The 11,870-nt window shown below is 51.9% G+C and overlaps 1 pseudogene across 1 annotated transcript; it reads right to left on the bottom strand.

The window, feature by feature from the left end:
• Positions 1-413: 413 nt before the first annotated feature.
• Positions 414-8,632, bottom strand: LOC309662927 (thioredoxin, mitochondrial pseudogene; annotated as a pseudogene). The gene is made up of 2 exons: positions 8,618-8,632; positions 414-1,143 (listed from the first exon to the last, which is right to left on the bottom strand). The product of its transcript is annotated as a thioredoxin, mitochondrial pseudogene (transcript).
• Positions 8,633-11,870: the final 3,238 nt, after the last annotated feature.

Consider the following 11,870-nt stretch of genomic DNA (forward strand, 5'->3'; position numbering starts at 1 on the left):
TGCGCGGGCCTCTCACTATCGCGGCCTCTCTTGTTGCGGAGCACAGGCTCCAGACGCGCAGGCTCAGTAATTGTGGCTCACGGGCCCAGTTGCTCCGCGGCATGTGGGATCTTCCCAGACCAGGGCTCAAACCCGTGTCCCCTGCATTAGCAGGCAGATTCTCAACCACTGCGCCACCAGGGAAGCCCTGGGTTTCTTTTTTGCTTCTTCTGTTTTTTTTTTTTGTTTTTTTTTTTTACAAAACAGCAGCAGGAAAGAAAAATGCAGGAGGCAGATGAGCCAGGCACCGGGGTTCAGATCAGAAGGGAGCAGGGAGACCAAGCTGTTACTGCAGGCTGGCCCCGGAACTCTGTCCCAGCATCCTGGGAGCACGGCAACAAGCCCTAGAAGGAGCAGAGAGTGGGTGAGGAGACGGCTGTCCCAGCTCGGTGGCGGCACCGCTCCTTGGGCGGCCACCCTGGCGGTCAGCCAGGTTGGGAGCACTTGAGGCTCCTGTGTTTGGAGGCCTGGTCTCCAAAGCACGGACCCACAGGGGCCAGGCAGAGGAAGGAGGTAGGAAGGGCCGGCACAGAAGGGCTATGAGTTCTATCTGGGTCCCCCGGGACCACGGGGCCCAGGTGGGCAGGGGCAGTCAGGACGCTTCCCTGCTTGTCAGACAATCAGCTTCTTCAGGAAGGCCTCCAGCTGGTCCTCATCCTTGATGCCCACAAACTTGTCCACCACATCCCCATTCTTGATGGCCAGCACGGTGGGCACAGCTGATACCTCATACTCTATGGCGAGGTCTGTGTGGTCATCAATATCCGCCTTGGCCATCACCACCTTTCCATGCTGCTTGGCCACCACCTTCTCTAACCTTGGCCCCAGGATCTTGCAGGGACCACATCACTGTGCATGGAAATCCACAACCACTGGTGTCTCACTGTTGACAACTCAGTCTTGAAAGTCTGGTCCATCCTGGATGTTAAAGGTCATTGTACAGACTCTGGTGGTGTATATTGACTGGGCTTGGCTGGGTGTTACTGTCAGGTTATTAGGACTGCGCTGTGGGGTCTGCAGGGCCCTGGAGGCAAGGGGCGCCCACTGACTCTGAGAGGGCTTCCTGCAGATTATGGAGGCCAGGAACCTCCCCAGGAGAAGTCGCTAAGCCATCTCCCTGCAGCGAGAGCAGAGGGGTGCACAACGCGGCCCTCCCCACCGGTCAAGGGCACTTCTGTTCCCTATTCATTTCTTTACTCACTGCCTGCCATCCAGCTTGCACACATCCCCAGTCACCCAGTTGCCGCAGCCAATGGTATTTGTAGCTTTCCTGCCCCACGGACAACACTGGACAATTGCGAATGGAGCATCTACTGGCCAGGTACTGTGCTAGGTGCTCTGCTCCAGAAATGAGAAGCAGATGTGATCCCTACCCTCATGGGACTCACGTGATCAGTCATTCCTAATTAATACTCAGGTCCCTTGATTGCCACTGCTCCCTTTGGCAGGTTTACTTAAATGCCACTTAAATCTCCCTATTTTTGAAGACCTCTTCTTTCCTTCCCTTCCTTCTCTTCCTTCCTTCTTGCTTTCCTTCTTCCCCTCCTTCCTTCCTTCTTTCCTTCCTTCCTTTCTTCCTTTCCTTATTATACATGTCTTCTCAAGGCAATCACTTCTATACCTACAGCTTCAATTACTTTGTGTATACTCTAATGACAACACAATTTTAAATGTTGTTTTCATTTACCAGTTTTTTTTTTTGTTTGTTTTTCTTTTTTGGTTTATTCCTAGGTATTTTATTCTTTTTGTTGCAATGGTAAATGGGAGTGTTTCCATAATTTCTCTTTCAGATTTTTCATCATTAGTGTATAGGAATGCAAGAGATTTCTGTGCATTCATTTTGTATCCTGCAGCGTTACCATATTCATTAATTAGCTCTAGCAGTTTTCTGGTGGCAGTTTTAGGATTCTCTATGTATAGCATCATGTCTTCCGCAAACAGTGACAGTTTTACTTCTTCTTTTCCAATTTGTATTCCTTTTATTTCTTTTTCTTCTCTGATTGCCGTGGCTAGGACTTCCAGAACTATGTTGAATAATAGTGGTGAGAGTGGACATCCTTGTCTCATTCCTGATCTTAGAGGAAATGCTTTCAGTTTTTCACCATTGAGAATGATGTTTGCTGTGGGTTTGTCATATATGGCCTTTATTATGTTGAGGTAGGTTCCATCTATGCCCACTTTCTGGAGAGTTTTTATCATAAATGGGTGTTGAATTTTGTCAAAATAAACACTCTTCATCGCGGTGCGTGGGCCTCTCACTATCGCGGCCTCTCTTGTTGTGGAGCACAGGCTGCAGACGCGCAGGCTCAGCAATTGTGGCTCACGGGCCTAGTCGCTCCGCGGCATGCGGGATCTTCCCAGACCAGGGCTCGAACCCGTGTCCCCTGCATTGGCAGGCAGATTCTCAACCACTGCGCCACCAGGGAAGCACGTATTACTTATCTGGATGAGTAAGTTTTTGGCATCCCCTTAAAGTCATCTCACTCTAGGGTCCCGGCCCATGAGCCATGGGAGGGGGTCCATGGTGGTGGCATGGATGAGTCTAGGTAGGCAGAAGGGCCATAGAGAGTCATGGGATGCAGCTTGCACTTCCTCCCTTGGCAGGAAGGTCCCAGGGAGAGATTGCAGGGGGTCCATGAACATGGATGGGGAAAACCTCTGCAGTTAACCCAAATTGAGCATTTCTGACAACTATGACTATAGAGGAGATGACAGTAGCATTAACTGTATCTTTGATTTGTTACCAATTTGTCACCAAGAGAAGTCTGATGTATTTTCAGAGCAGGTTAGAGTCGAAGCAGATTTTATTTGTACCCACCACTACTTTGAAATGACAGAAGTTATTAGTACCACCTCTAGAGCTTATGATTGGAAGTACTGAGAAAGAAGCACATGTATTATGACATTGGAATTTCTTTTTTTAATTTAACTATATTTTTACAGAATCGAGTTTCCTTGTAATCTTATGTATATTATTTTATGTATTTATGCAGTGGTAATCAATATAGTCAGTAACTTGCCAAAGAAGGTCTGGGGCGTAGAAGTGCTTACAAACCCCCTCCTCTCAATCCTTTAACCTCTTGGGCCAAGTCTTTTACTCTGAGCATTGGAGATAAAAATCCCTGCCCTCCAGTATTACTGGGAGGATCAAATTCGACACTGTGCACGAACATCCCCATGCCCAATGTGAGGTGTTTTCAGTATTCAAAGGATGTGAAGTGAATGTGACATTCCAAATAGAAAAGAAACAGCAATAACTCACATGCATTTGCTGCTCGTGCTGCCATAACAAAGCACCGAAGATTGGGTGGTTTAAATAACAGAAATTTATTAGGACTTCCCTGGCGGTCCAGCGGTTAAGACTCTGCACTCCCAATGCAGGTGGCACGGGGTCGATCCCTGATCGGGGAGCTAAGATCCTGCACTCGGCGTAGCCAAAAAGAATGAGAAACAAACAGAACTTATTTTCTCACAGTCTTGGAGGCTGGAAGTTCAAGTCAAGGTGTCGGCAGGGTGGGTTTCTCCCGAGTCCTCCCTCCTTGCTGTGTCTTCACACGGTCTTCCCTCTGTGCATGTCTGTGTCCCAGTCTCCTCTTCTTATAAGGACACCAGTCAGATTGGATAAGGAAGGGTCACCCTAATGACTGCATTTGATTTATTTACTACTTTAAAGGCTGTCTTTCCAAAAATAGTCGCATGCTAAGGTGCTGGGGGTTAGGACTTCAACATATGAATTTGAGGCGGGAGACACAATTCATCCTATCTTGAAAAAAAGACTGGATGCCTACCCAGGTCAAGGGGAGCAGAAGGGGCGACCACCCACCTCATCTCACATCCACGGCAGGTGATGGAAATCTCTGTCCTCACTCCTGTTTACTTCTCCAAGTGCGTTCACCACGTGCTACCACCTGATACAACCATCTCCCTTTGTAGTTTCGGTTCCAGTCTCCCTGAGGAAAAGTAGAAGCAAGCCCCAAAGCAAACCTCGGCCAGAGGGTTGTAAGTGAAGTTGGCGAGCATACCCCTCTTCTTTGTTTCACACGAGAAGCTTGTGGCAGATGCTTCCTCACAGCTGAGACATGCTCTGCAAACATCACCGAGAGGCCACTGCGGCATGGAGCACACGACTCCTGGACTCGCAGGCCTTTCTGAGTAGGCCAGTCATGCAAACAAATATTGGCCTATGTGTTAGGAGCCGTTAGATGGGCCTCGATGAAATTACATATTGGATTCCATGAAAACTGGGCAGTAATTCTCACGAGAAGTTTAACACCTCTTCCTACTGTCTTTTTTTTTTTTTTTTTAAATAATAGACTTTTTTTTAAAGAGCAGTTTTAGATGTACAGAACGGTTTAGCATATAGTACAGAGAGTTCCCAATTTTCCTCCTCCCACACACCATTTCCAGTGTTAACATCTTTTGTGTAACAGTAGTACATTTGTTACAATGAATGAATCAATATTGATAAAATCCACAGCTGACATTGGAGTTCACTTCCGTTTCTGTACAGGTCTACCTGTTTGGACAAATGCAAAATGTCATGTATCTGCCACTACAGTATCATGCAGAATCCATTGACTGCCCTGAAAATCCCTTGTGTTCCCCATATGCGTCCCTTCTTTCCCATCCCCAGAACCCCTGGCAACCACTGATCTTTTCAGTTTTGCCTTTTCTAGAATGCCGTAGAGTTGGACTCATACAGTATGTAGACTTTTCAGATTGGCCTCTTTCGCTTAGTGATAGGCATTTAAAGTTCCTCCTTGTCTTCCCATGCCTTGATAGCTCATTTCTTTTTATTGCAGAATGATATTCTATTGTGTGGATGTGCCACAGTTTGTTTATCCATTCACCTACTGAGGACCATCTTGGTTGCTTTCGGTGTTTGGTGAGTAAAACTGTTGAACATTCCTGTGCGGGTTTTTGTGCAGACATAAGTTTTCAACTTAGTTGGGTAAACACCTAGGAGCATGGTTGCTGGATCGTATGTTTTGCTTTGTAAGAGACTGCCAAACTGTCTTCCAAAGTGGTCTTACGTTTCGCATTCCCACCAGCAACGCGGAAGAGTTCCTGTTGCTCAGCACCCTGTTAGCATTTGATTTTTTGCCGAGCTGCGTGGCTTGTGGGATCTTAGTCCCAAGACCAGGGACAGAACACAGCCCCGGCAATGAAAGCGCCAAGTCCTAACCCCTGAATTGCCAGGGAATTCCCCATATTTTGTCTTAATGTGCGTTTTCATTGTGATATGTGATATTCTGCATCTTTTCGTATGCTTGTTTGCCATCTGTATATCTCTTTGGTGAGTTTTTTTCCCCAGATCTTTTGCCCAGTTTTATTCTGTATTGTTTTCTTATTGTTGAGTTTTGAGAGTTCTTTGCATATTTTGGATATAATCCTTTATCAGATATGGATTTTGCAAATATATCTCCCAGTCTGTGGTTTGTCTTTTCATTAACAGTGTCTTTTGCAGAGCAGAAGTTTTTAATTTCAGTAAGTCCAATTCAGCAGTTTTTTTTTTTTTCAAGGATCATGTTTTTGGTGTTGTATCTAAAAACTCACTGCTAAACCCAAGGTCGTCTAGATTTTCTCCTACATTATCTTCTAGGAGTTTTATGTTTTTGCTTTTGACTTTTAGGCCCATGATCAATTTTAAGTTAGTTTCCGTGAAAAGCCTTGAGGTCTGGGCTAGATTAATTTTTTTGTTTGTTTTGTCTATGGATGTCTGTTGTTCCAGCACCATTTGTTAAAAAGGATATTCTTTCTCCATTGAAATACCTTTGCTCTTTTGTCAAAAATTAGTTGACTATATTTGTGCGGGTTCCTGCTGCCTTTTTATTAAACATTTGGCTACTGTTTAGGGGGAATACTGATAGCATTTGTTGCGAGCGGATTCTTGTATTCCAGCCCCCTGCAGTCAGCAACCAAAAATACTTGTTTGGAATATAGATATTGTGCAGTGGATACCTGTGTAGATCGTTGCTGCTCACGGCCTCCAAATTAACCTTTATACTTTTGTCAGAACGCACTAGCTCCTTTCCTGCTCTACTTTAATGTGCTTTTTCTCCTCTTTTCTTACACCATTCGAAAAATCTGCAAAACAGATGAAATAAAATAGTCTAATTTAACACGTTCCTACCACCCGTCTAGCATTCAGAAGGTGGAATTTCTCGGTGTTATTAGGATAAATGTAGGGGGTCGCGTTTCCTGTCTGAGGTCTTACAGAGTCCCTGGGGGCTCCTAGGAGTCTGTGGTAAAAGTGCTCGACTCCTTACTTGCAAGAAGATCGTTGGGATTATTGGGACACGATCAAACAGGCAAGATGGATTCCAAGCTCCCTCGCATTGTTAGCTACGGAAGACCAGCTGTAAAAAAAGTGGTCACACCGGGTCCTAGTTTGGAAGCGAGGATTTCCACCACTTTCTCATACTTTAAATGATTGGCGTCTGCCAAGTAATCAAAACATACCAAGGAACCTTTTCATCGTGTTCAGTTCGGAATTTCCAAGCAGCTAAGGACAAGCACGGCTGGCAAGCCAGAGGGCCAGTTTGGCTGCGCGGCTACTCGAGAGTGTGCGGTAGCCGGGGGCCGTGTCCCTGTAAAGGCGAAAGCTGTAATGCTGTCAACTTGTTATTTACTTTCCAAATCTGAATGACTGAGCAAGGCGAAAGGAGAATCAATCAACCACTATGTGACCCTACAGGCGGAAAAAACGCAGCGCTCCCATCAGCAGGCGGTGGGGGAAGGGAAGCACGTGTAACCCGGGCAGGGTTGCATCAGGAACTCGCTCGGGTTTTCTGTTGCCCCCCTGGTTTTTCGATTGCCTGTTAATACCTCAGCATCAGTCCTCACAAGCCCAGGGAGCCCGGGAGCAACGACGGGCAAGCTCAAGGGAAGGTCCCACCACGTCCTTTTGGGGGGCCTTGAATGGCAACTGATACAAAATAAGGCAAAATCTATTCTGCTGATTCACAATTATGGAGACTGTGTAAGTGTATCTTTTATTGATGTGCTCTAATAATAATGTGCAGCAACCGTCGTTTTACATCACTGACGTTTCACAGCAATATTTGGCAGCATAATTTTTAGTCTGCCTTTTTGATGGAGGACCAGCCCCTTAAACACTCACTTCGGGCCCCCTCTCCGCACAACCAGTACAGCAAATGGCCCGGTGTCCCAGCAAGGAGCAAGTGAGGTGCCAGTGTAAAACGCTGAGTGTGTACTGGGCTCTTGGGGCGAAGCTCCTTATACGCCAAAGGGAGGGGCAAACTTATTCTAAAATATTCGGCAAAGCAGACACCCAAGGTGCCGGCGGGTGGGTGCAGATGTTTGTTTAAGTGAACTCAGGCCTCGAGTGGGGGGCAGTTGTCGCCAAGCAGGAGGGGAGGCAGGAGCGCTGGGGCCTCGGGTTCACCAGAGCTGGGCCGAGCGAGCTGCGGCAACCTTAGCACTTGGCTGGGGCCCGAGGCCCGACGCCTCCGGGCGGGGGCGGGGGTGAGAAGGCCCAAGCGCCCGGCTTCTTCCCCCTGCCCCCGCCGGGAGCCTCCACCCCGCTGGGCCCGAGTTTCTTTCTCCCCACGCACTGCCGGCTCTTCGCTGGAGGCATTTTGCAAAGGTCGAGGCTCCCCCCTGGGCCCCCACTTTTCCGGGGAGGGGAGGAGACCATTGGGGTGCCCTGCCGGCCGCCGATTTTGAGGAAGCGGCGTCCTCAGGCAGGTTGCAGGGGTTCTGCTAGGGCAGCTGGGCGGCTGCTTCTTGGAGGTGGGGGAGGGTAACAGAGCGGTGGCCCGGTTCCCCCCTCCCCTGGAAACCGCGGTGCTGGTGACCGGGCTCCTGTCCCCTCCTGGCTGGGTCCGGGCCTGGGACGGGGTGGGCACAGGCCTGCGTCTCCTTCCGCCCGCATGGAGGCCACGAGGAAGGGACGGGGTTCGGATACACTAGGGAGACCCGGGTTCCCTTCAGCCACCCCGGGCGCGGCGGGGAGAGCAGAGTCAGGGGTGAGGGACGGGGGAGGGTTGCAGGTTCCCCCGCCGTGGGGACGGGGCGGCTCAGGACGCGAGTCTTCCCTGGAGCCCTGGGGGAGGGGCTGTGTTGGGGGCGGACTCTCCCCCTCTTGGCTGTGGGGGAGGGCAGGCCTGGTGGCCTCACCCTCCGTGGGGGAGGGACCGGCTTGGGACGCGCCCCTCCCCCCCGGGCGTGTGGGTGGGGGGTGTGTCGGGGGGGAGGACTCGGGCTCCCGTTCCCCGGCGGTGGGGGAGGGTGCGGGCTGGGGGCCGTGGGGGGAGGGGCCGGCCCGGCGGCGGAGGCGGCCTCCCTGGCAGTCCTCCCGGCCGGGGTCGGCGCGCTGGCGGCCGCTCCCCCCGGAGGTCACTGCCCGTGCCGGTCCCTCCTGCCGTCCCGCCCTCTGCCGCCGCCACCGCTCCCGCCCCAGCCCCCCCCACCCCCCCGCACTCTCTGCGCTCGGGAGCGAGGTGCCGCCAGCGCCGCCGCCGCCGCCCCGCCGCCGCCGCCGCCGCCGCCGCCGCCGCCGCGCCCTCGGCCGCCATTCGGCCGCCATTCGGCCGCCATTCGGCCGCCATTCGGCCGCCACGGCCGCCATTCGGCATCCGAAACTTTCCAGCGCTCGCGCCTCACGGGAACTCGGCTGAGGCGGGGCGGGGCGGGGGCGGCGCGCGGCTGCTCCGGGTGCCGGGCCCTCCTCGGCCGCGGCACGGCCCGGGCTCGGCGACGGCCGGCCGGAGGGAGGTTCGGGGCGGCGGCGCCGCCGCAAGTTGCGCTGCTCGCGGCGAGGTGAGTGCGCGGGGCTCGGCCGGCCGGCTGGCCGGGCGCGGGGTGGGGCGGGGGGGGACGCCAACTTGTCTCGCATGGGGGCCGGCGGTTCCCTCCCTCCGGGGTCAGGCCGGCGGCCTGGGGCGCCCGCATGCTCCGTCCGCCTCCGGGGCTTTGGAGGGGCAGGTCCCCAAGTGTCTCTCGGGCTTGGGCTGGGGTGCGGCGCGCTCCCTGCAGGCTGCACAATACCCCGTTTTGGCTGCTCCCCAAAGTGCCGGCGCGTTGGGGGCGGGCGGAGGCTGGGGGGCTCCTTTGTTTCGGGGCGGGGGAGGCGGCCGGCAAGTTTGGGGAAGCGCTCGATTTGTCCCCCGGTGCCCCTTTGTCTGCCCAACCCGGGGTTGGCTGGACGGACGTGCGCCGCCGCGGGATCCCCCGTGGGGGGAGGGGAGCCCCATTCATCCCCGGGCGCGGGCCGGCCAGCCCCGGGCCGGCTGGAAGCGCGGCGGCGCGGGCCCTGGGCGGCTCAGTTCTTGAGCCGCAGAAACCGTCAAGGAAGTCGGGAGCTCCCCAGCCCGGGCGAGGAGTGCGGGCTGGGGGCGACTTCGGCGGACGGGGGGCGTCCCTGGTCGGGCCGGGTCTGCGGAGCGCGGCCTGGGGAGGCTGCAGACCTGTTGCTCCCGGGCTGGGGGGAGGGGTGCCCCCAGATTCGCGTCCTGGGCGCTGCTCCCCAGGGGGACCTTGCCCACGGGGGCCGGTGTTCGGAACGGGGTGGGGCGCGCCTTCGGGGGTCGCCGGAGGTCGCCGGGTCCTTGACAGTTGGGGGCTGCCAGAGGCCCGCGGGCGCTGGGTTAGGGCCTGCCCTTCACGTGCGCTGTCCGTGCGCGGTGAGGCCCGCGCCGGGGCTCGTTCTTAGCACGGCCTCGCATTCTCCGAGCCCCTCGCTTTGGAAATTCCACAAAGTTAGAGTCGGAGGTGGGGTGTTTTTTTTTTTTCCTTCTTTCTTTTCTGTCGCTGATGTTGTAGAGCAGAACCCCAAAAGAAACAGAAACCCATGCCCTATTCCTTGTGCCACGGTTTCTGCTTTGCTTTGTCACATGTGGTTTGACCTGACTGCTGGATGTTTTTCTCTCCAGGCGCGCCGCCTGGGTCCCTGGGTTAACCTGAAAGGGGAGGGGCGGGACTCCAGCCTGGGAGGGGGAGGGGAGCGCCACTCTTCCGTCCTGAACGGTGGCCTCGGTGTAGGAAATTGCCCAGGACGATTTTATGAAAAGTTTACAACTAGTCATTCCTAGGAAAGACGCGATGGGTGGGAGGGGGGCGCGAATGTTGAGTATGGAACAGTTGAGACGTGAAGATGACTCTTTTATGTTTAGGGATGTTAATATCTCAAACGTACGGCAGATTTTCGTGGAAAACCCCCCAGCTGGATGATGAATCCAGGGATGAAAGTTAAAGTGCATCACTTGACCCACTTATTAAGATAGCCCCTTAAGGATATTCTAGACCTGAAGGGAACACACACCTGTGGGACGAAAATGGAGACTTCAGGTGTTGATTTGGTGTTGTGCACAGCAGGGTGTGTGTCATTGGATCTTCTGAGGTTGGCTCTTCTTGTGCTTCTGTCCAGGGCTTAAGTCACTCTGGGAATTGTCAACACCCCTCATTTAAATTTCACACCTTGACCCTTAAATCTCCCAAAGCTCACCCCTCCTGAAAGTTTGGGTGTTTAAATGAAGTGTGTGGTATCCTAGTTGGTCTCGAATCTCACCTTTAACCGTGGGAGTCTCAGTTTTCTCATCTGTGTGATGGCATCATGAGTCTACCTGGGTGAGCTGTTAGGAGGGTTTCAGCGCTAGCCAGCAGAAAGGGGAATAGAGCCCGAGTCCAGCTCCATGAGGACACCTAACGCTTTGCTAGAAAAGCAGCCTTTGTCCCCGTTTGGCCTGAACTAGTGAAAGGGCCCACCCTGTTGTTCTGCTCTACCGTTGACCTTCAAGTCCTGTAACTTTTCTGAGTGTCGTTTTCTGTATGTAAAAATAAAAACGGGAACTGAAATCGTGGTGCTCATTGGGTAGTGCAAGGACAGGAAGAGGGAATGTACGTGTAATTTTTTTGAAAACTACAACGCTGCCTGTAAGTTTTAGTTGTTATGGTATTGTGCAGGTAGAGTAGTTTTCCTAATGTTACTCTAATGCCATGCAGTGAGGATTTTACGGGCACTTAATGCCCTGTGTGCAACAATTATTTTCATTCTACTTCAGAGGACACTGACTTGTTAATATATGGTGGAGGGAGGATTGTTTGATTCCGAAAGCCCAGCTCTTAAGCTTGGTGTTATTTTGCCTTCCTGTGTATACATAGTGTGAATCTTCCCACTTGGAGACAAGCTCGTTAAATTACACACACACACACACACACACACACACACACACACACACCCCATTTCTCTTTCTCTCTCTCTCTCTCTCTTTCTCTCCCTCTCCCACACAGAAGAACCTACATTGAAATCTGTTTGTACACCTAGATGAATCTCAGCAGAAATCATGAAATGTCCACCACAGTGGAAAGATTGTTTTCATCTGTAGCTTAATTATCTGGTGTGGCAGCCACTAGCCAACATGTGCATATTTAGATTCAAATAAACTAAGATTCAGTAACAATTCTGTTGTTACTAAAATAAACAATTCTGTTCTTTCAGTGCTCTACCCATAATTCACATACCCAATAGATGTGTGTAACTAGTGGCCGCCATATTGGGACAGCGCAGAACTTGCAGAATGTTCTATTGGAAGGCGATTCTCTATAGTTACTGCAAGTAAGGATTGATAAAGAAGGCAGTAAAGAGAGTTAGTTTACTTTTTGTGGGAGGAGGGGAGAGGCTGTAAGAGTTTGAAATAATTTACTGGTAGACTTTTAAAAAAAAAAAAGGTAGGCCCATTTCAGCTAGCAGGTGACCTAGGAAAGTGATTTCAGTGAGGTTGACAGCTGTGGTTTTTTAGATTGAGGTGGTTTGGATCACTTTTGAATTAGAAAACCAGAACTCCAAGCTGGAGTCTCTCACTGAGTAT

This window comes from Balaenoptera physalus, assembly GCF_965194825.1.
Source record: "Balaenoptera physalus genome assembly, chromosome: 6".
In the NCBI taxonomy this organism is placed as follows: Eukaryota; Metazoa; Chordata; class Mammalia; order Artiodactyla; family Balaenopteridae; genus Balaenoptera; species Balaenoptera physalus.